This window comes from Aquarana catesbeiana, linkage group LG01 (genome assembly GCF_042186555.1).
Source record: "Aquarana catesbeiana isolate 2022-GZ linkage group LG01, ASM4218655v1, whole genome shotgun sequence".
Lineage (NCBI taxonomy): Eukaryota > Metazoa > Chordata > Amphibia > Anura > Ranidae > Aquarana > Aquarana catesbeiana.
Window position 1 is genome coordinate 801932409 of NC_133324.1, and position 8084 is coordinate 801940492.

Below are 8084 nucleotides of genomic sequence, written 5' to 3' on the forward strand. Positions count from 1 at the left end.
TTAATCTGTATCCTCTTTTGCCTGCTAGTTAATAATCAGAATAAAGTTTGGTCATGCTGCAGCTGACTACAGACTTCCAGATCAGGATTCCTTAAATGGACTTTAGTATGGAGGCAGGTGCAGGCTATCCTCCCCGCTGTAGATGCCACTATTCAGCTGGCTGCTGTGCAAAGAGGATGGAGGTTGAGAGGAGCTTTGTTCTTCTGAAGCCTCCATATGTGTCATCAGGGGAGCAGCTGTCTGATTGGACCTCCATGCCATCTTTAGTGAGGGCAATGCTAATAAAAGGCACTGTCCCATTGCGGTTGGCTCTCATTTGCAAAGTGGCTAGGGTAGGGACAGGATCAACGCTGGCTAGAGACAGTGTTATTAGCGCTAGATAGTGGTTCCTGTTGAGGAGGGGCAGAGTAGGGATTCTACTTCTCTTTCCTCCATCTGGGGACTGTAGAGAGTTGGGACAAGGATCTTTCTACCAGTCTGCCAAGTGTGACTACACCGCTACTCTGCCTATCAACCACCCATTTTGCTCAGATGCTGCTTCGGTAATGCAAGCCCTATCTAAGTGTCCATTCAAGTGCAAGGGCTGTGTTAAAGTATCGCAAACATTGTTAGGAGCTATTGTACCTGAGTTCAGGTGGTATCAAGGCTCTGTGCCATATTGTTTGGGACTGTTCAGTAAGCACCTTACCACTGCTTCTACATATTATTTGTTACTACTATTTCACAAAACAATAACAGTGCCACCATCATTGGCCTCTGTGTGCCTTTACTCAATCTTAGGTACCAAACAGGTGGCCCCACCCACAACTGCATTGAGTCAGTACTTGATCAATGGTGTTTCTTTTAACCTGTCTGTCTACCTGTCATGTTTTCAGTTTTTCATCAATACAGACTCTGCCCTGATCCCGTCACTGTTTTCTGACCATACTTGACAGCTGACTACCCTGACTTCCAGACTGTCCAAATATATTTCTGCCTCGACAAAAGAAGGAAGTTGGGACTTTAAATGAGGTGGTAGACTTTGTGTAGAAAACGTGGTCAGTTTTATTAGAGTAAAAAATATATATAATGCATAAAAGTGGTAGACATCATATGGAAAGACATGTAATAAAATGTTATCATATTTGTACATATGCATACTAAATTCAAAATATAGAACAATAGTGAAATTCATATACAAAAATCAATGAGTATATAACATCATAGTGTACGTATGCATAGAACAGTAACATCATATAAGTATATGTATACATGGTAAACACTTGGCACATATTAACTACATCCTTAAAGCCCGACGCGTTTCTGTGTGAAATACACTTCTTCAGGGGTGGATGTGTGGAGTGTCTATAAAGATATAAATAATAGGAATTAATCCTAGTGTAGTTAAGTACAGCGGGTCAATACGCATCAGGCTTTAAGCATGTAGTTATATGCCCTACTAACTTTAATATCAGGATATGTCATACCTATTTTTAATCTTGTATTATTCATTGGGCTGCCAGCTGTCATGTTAACTGATTATGCTATATATATGTGCCAAGTGTTTACCATGTATACATCTACTTATATGATGTTACTGTTCTATGCATACATACACTATGATGTTATTTACTTATTGATTTTTGTATATGAATTTCACTATTGTTCTATATTTTGAATTTAGTATGCATATGCACAAATATGATAACACTTTATTACATGTCTTTCCATATGATGTCTATCACTTTTATGCATTATATATATTTTTTACTCTAATAAAACTGACCATGTTTTCTACACAAAGTCTACCACCTCATTTAAAGTCCCAACTTCCTTCTTTTGTCGTAACTGATCCCGGGATGGGGGTACATGCTATGTGCCTCATTTAAAGTCCCAAACCCCCCCCAACTCTATTGTATATTTCTGCCTTGTGATTTTTTTATTGAATTTGGTTCTGTTATATCTCAATTAGTGTATGAACAATCCAGAGAGGCTGTATAAAACTTGATCTAGGTTTTGCTCAGAAATATAAACAATTAAAACAGACTTTTACTTCCTGGATAGGGAAGATTAATGCAATCAAAATGACTATTCTACCCAAATTGCTTTATCTATTCAGAGTCCTCCCTATTCCAATTCCTTCCTATTTTTTGAGAATAGTACAAAAAAGAGCAACTTCGTTTATATGGGGCTCTTCTAAACCACGTATACCTATACACACACTACATCTTCCCAAAAATAAAGGAGGCCTGGGATACCCTAATTTTACTAACTACTACAGAGCAGCACATTTGGCCAGTCTGTCCAAATACCATGCAAAACAGGAAATCCCATTATGGGTATTTATAGAGGCTTCAGAAAATGACCCTCTATTAATATCAAATTTATTATGGCTTGATCCTAAAGACCGCTTTAAAATTCATAATCCCATAACTAAACACTTCTTATCTCTCTGGGATAAACTAAAAACCAAATATCAGTTACAATCTCCACACAATCCTCTCCTTTCTTTTATCAGAAATCCGGCCTTTTATCCGGCATGGATCTACCCAAATTCTTTTAAAGCTTGGACAACATCAGGCATTCAGACACTAAATGACTTCATAGCATCTAAATAATTCCTTTCATTCCCATCGCTTAGAGAAAAATATGATCTACCAAACTCTGAGATATTTAGATATCTCCAAATCAAAAATTTCTATACACCATTCCTAAAGGGGGATACACCATTATCCCAATTATCCATTTTTGAATCAATCTGTACAAAAGATCCATTTGTTAAAGGTACAATTTCATCACTTTATAATCAATTATATGGAGTGGCAAATCTTAATAGACCCTCTTACGTTCAGAGGTGGGAGGAGGACCTGGGACGAACTTTAGAAGACACGGACTGGTCTAACATATGGCTCACATCTAAGTCATCTTCACCCAACATCTTAGCACTGGAGACAAATTATAAAGTCCTAACTCACTGGTACCTTGTACCCGCTAGAGTGGCAAAATATTCACCTAATACCTCAGCTCTTTGTTTTCGAGGATGCCCAGAAATAGGCACATATTTACACATATGGTGGACATGCCCAGTAATCCAAACCTTCTGGAAGGAAGTCTTCGTGATTGCATCTAAAATATTTAAAAAAATAATACAACCAGATCCATATTTAACTTTACTTAATCTAAAACCGGAATGGTTAACACTCTCTCAATTCAAACTTATGATCCAACTGCAAAACAAACAGTGGCCAAGGCATGGAAATCTCCTACATTGGTACTAGCAGAAACAATTCACAGAATGAATAATACAATGTCCCATGCTAAGATGGTAGCCATCGATCAAAATCAAATTCCAAAATTTGAAAAACTTTGGCATCCTTGGATAAAACAACAGTTCCTGTCAAACTTCAATGACTCTGTCCTGTTGCCATGGTAACAGATTAAATGACTTACAGAGACACCCATTCTAAGGCTTCAAAGAGAACTAAAAAGAATAATAAACTGACGAGCGGGACAACCTTGTGGACCATACCTCTACCTTTCAACCCTTTTTCTTCTTTCTCTTTCCTTTTCTCCACCTTACGATTAAAGCTCATTATCAGAATTTATTTGACCTATATACACTCTACTTGTAAACAATATGTATAGTAGGTATAAATCATTTAAATACCTACAAAAGTAACTAAGGAAATGATATATATCTTTAATTTAGGTTTACGTGAACCCAATGTTTAATATTTGAAATTTCATGATATTTACCTATATAAACCCTACTGTAAAACAATGAGCTTACTTTATAGATCCTTGTAAACTTACTTTATGTATCTTTATAACATTGTATACTCAATAAACTTCTTTTGACAAGGAAAACAGACTTTTACTTACAGGCCAAATTAAAACTATCTAAAGAAGCTTGCTGGGAGGGATACCGATGGAATAAAAATGCTGCATCTAGGAACAGTATTTGTTGATGTGAACTTTAATAAAGATTCAACGTTCTCATTTAAGGAAACACTCCAGTCGAAAATGGAAATTGCTGCTATCTGTAAAATCTTGTCTTTATCTTTTAGCACACCTTGGTCAAATCTGTTTTCCATTCTTTGGCTTAAAAAACATTTCTGTAGGGTGTCTAAACCTGAGATATGTTTGTATATATGATACATTTGTGTCAGTCATCTCTGTTTTGCCCCTTTATTTTCAATTCAACAATCAGTTCAAGCATTGGGGGATGATATGACTTTTCATATTTCATATTCATGTTTATTAAGGGGATAATGGTAGCTGCACATTTTTCATTTACATTCAATTAAGTTATCAAGCACTGCAAGGTAAAGGCATAATGTGCTAGTAGACATTGCCTACTAGCACATTATGAAAGATTTACCTTGAAACAAAGCCCTCCAGCAGCATGCTGTCACCACTGCAGAGGCTTCCATCTTCACCCGGTCTTCCTCCCAGATTTGCAGGCTGCTGCCGCTTGAATGGCTGAGCTGCGATTACGTCACTGTTACGCATGCACATGAGAGTCACACTCGTGGCACAGAGCTCTGAAGTAATGGCATGGGTATAGCGTTACTTCAGAGTACAAGTGCAGGTGACATCACCGGCTGTTGCTCACTAGAATATCTCCTAAATGGTCCATGTTTAGGGGATATTAATTTAACCACCAGCCCCAGAAGGTTTTACCCCCTTCCTGACCAGAGCACTTTTTACAATTTGGCACTACGTCGCTTTAACTGGTAATTGCACAGTCATACAATGCTGTACCCAATGCTGTCCTTTTTTCCCCACATATAGAGCTTTCTTTTGGTGCTATTTGATCACCTCTGTGGCTTTTATTTTTTGTGCTATAAACAAAAAAAGAGCAACAATTTTGAAAAACAATATTTTTTACTTTTTGCTATAATAAATATCCCCAAAAATGTTTTTAAAAAACAAATTTGTTCATCAGTTTAGGCCAATATATATTCTTCTACATATTTTTGGGTAAAAAAAATAAGTGTATATTGATTTTTGCGCAAAAGTTATAGTGTTTACAAACTACAGAAAAGATTTTTTTATTTTTTACCAGTAATGGAGGTGATCTGTGATTTTTAGCAGTATTGTGACATTGCGATGGGCAGATCAGACACTTTTAACACATTTTTGATCTGATTACTGTGTAAATGTCACTAGTAGGGAAGGGGTTAACACTAGGGGGTGATCAAGGGGTTAAATGTGTGTTCCCTCAGTGTGTTCTAACTATATGGGGATAGGACTGAGTAGGAGAGGAGACATATCGCTGTTCCTACTTACTAGGAACAAACGACATGTCTCCTCTCCTCTGATAGCACAGGGATTTGTATGTTTACACACACAAATCCTCGTGCTGGTGCTCATGCACGTGATCGCGCGTGGCTGGCGGCGATCGTGACCGCTGACCACACGCATCAGAACCCCCGCCATGCAGTGGGCGTGTGCCCTCTGGCGGCTCTTAAAGGAAACCCTGTAGGGTACGGGGTTTCATGCAGGGGTGCCATTCTGCCCCGTAAATAGACGTGAGCTGGTCGTGAACCGGTTAACCTACAGGCAAGCTTTATTATTATAAGCTTGCCTGTACGTAAAAATAAAAATAGAGAGGTTACTACCACTTTAAGAAGTGATAAGAACATAGACCTTCTGCCATTACATAAAGTACGCAATAAAAACAATAATCTAGCATTAATGTTTTGGTAAGGTTTACCGAAGCTCAAATAGATGTTCTGTAATTGCAGTAACTTTAGGTATTACAGGTACTCTTCACTTAACGACCAGGTTCTGTTCCAAACGACCAGGTCGTTAAACGAGTTGGTTGCTAAACAAGGAGTCACAAGTAATCAATATTTTATGCATTCTTATCTACTGTACTGTACTGTATTGTGAAAAAAAATTCTAAAACACAAAAAAACATGATTCAGCAGAATAGATCACCTTCTTCCATTGCTCCGTGGTCCAGTTCTATGTAGACATGGGTCAGGATTCGCACCCTGACTGATTTACAGTTACGCAGCCACATATGCAAAAAACTGTGATGCATTGTGTGTTCTGACACCTTTCTTTTAGAACTAGCAACTTGAGCTGCAGTAGTTCTATTGGATCAGACTACATGAGCCAACTTTTGTTTCTCACGTGCTTCAATGAGACTTAGCAGTCCATTTGGCAGGTCCTGACCATTGCAGACCTGGTACATCCCACAAGATCTGCAGTTTTGGAGTTGCTCTGACTCAGTTGTCTAGCTGGTACAATTTGGCCCTTTTCAAAGTCACTCAAATTCTTTTGCTGTCCCATTTGTTCAGCTTTCAACAATTCATCTTCAGGGACAACATGTTAAAGTGGTAGTAAAGTTGTTCTGTTTATCTTTTACCTACAGGTATGCCTATAATAAGGCTTACCTGTAGGCATAGTTTTAGGAGATATTTGGCATACCTGTGCTGTTCTTTCAGAGCTCTGTGCCGTGGCCGGGACTCCCTCACACATCATCGCGGCTCGGCCAGTCAGACGGCCAGAGCCCACAAACCTGGAAGGAAGACCAGATGAAGATGGAAGCCCTGTCAGCAGTGACAGCACACCACTGGAGAGCTTTGTTTTAAGGTATGTATTTCATACTGTGCTAGTATGCGCTGTATACTAGCACATTATGACATTGCCTTGCAGGGGAAGTTTTTCAGATTTTTTTTCTCACGTTTTCTACCGCTTTAACTTGCTGCCTAACATATCCCAACCACTTTCAAGTTCCATTTTAAGGATATAATCAAAATTTTTCACTTTAACTGTCAGTGGTCACACTGTTATGGCTGATCAGTGTATTTGGGAATCAAATAATTGTATTCCCTACATAATTCAACATATTGCCTTGTATGAACAGAATCTGCTGAAAGCAATACACTAGTCAGTGCAGCAAAATGCATTATCTTGTATCTGGTGTGAATAAACCAAACACATTTATTCTGCCTGTTACAATTACCAGTGTGGTGATAGATACCATATTCTCAGAATCTTTGTAATTTATCACCAAATACGAAAAGCTCACTATAGCAAATCCAAATGCATTGCTAGCGTTGTTAATGCATGGGGCACGTTGGGGCACACAGACAAGAAATTGTCTTCACTGCACAACTTCACTGCTTCACTGCACAACATATTGTTGGTGAGTCCATTACACACCCAACATTTGGAGTGGCTTGAAGAGAAAAGGTTAAAAAAAACATGAACCCATTAACTGTGGTACCTGCTTGCATCTGCTGCAGTCCTTGCATCCACAAAATACTTCTTAAAGTGGAACTGTATTCCATAGTATATTAGCCATAATGTGCAAGTATGCAAAACATATTTGCACATTATTGTAGACTCACCTGGCTGTAAACCCTTCTCCAGCGCTGACAACCAGAGTGCTCCCTCTTCCATCTACCACCACTTGATGTTGTAACTTTTGCCAATGCACACTAGTGTTATGTTATATATTCTGGCACCCGGCTCCATTCTCTGTATCTTATAGATTCTGGGAATGGTCTGGCAGTGCACTGCAGGCAATGTACACTAGATTTTTTTTTTAGGAGTTAAGTAAAAAGTTACTTAGCAGAATTTAGTCACCCTGTCCCAAACATGGATGACTATGTTGGGTAGTCATGTCGGGTGGTAGTCAGCCCAGTCTGATATATAGTCTATTTGTTCATTTGGTTTTCCACTAAACTCAGTAGCTGTGGTTTCTCTCTGCTGCCAGTATGTGTCACTAGTACCTTTGGCAATAGCGTGAGAAGATACAGAAAAACAGTTATGAATTTTTATGAATATTTATGTCTCCTCTAGGCAACCAGTAAGAGGTTTATTGCCATTGGTTCATGCTGAGGGAGAGCATAAATATTTTCTATGGACCTTCTGAGCTCCCTCTTCTCTTCTGGCTGCAGCTTTAGGAGCGTGCATGTTGAAGTGACCTTTGTATGTGCTCGGTGCAAATGCCTGGAAGCAGAAGAAGCTGTATTACATAAGTTACATAGTTAATCTGGACATCCATCCGGTTCAACAACAGAAAAAAAACACACACACACAAATAGAAAACCTCCATAAACACTATCCTATACCCACAGTTGATC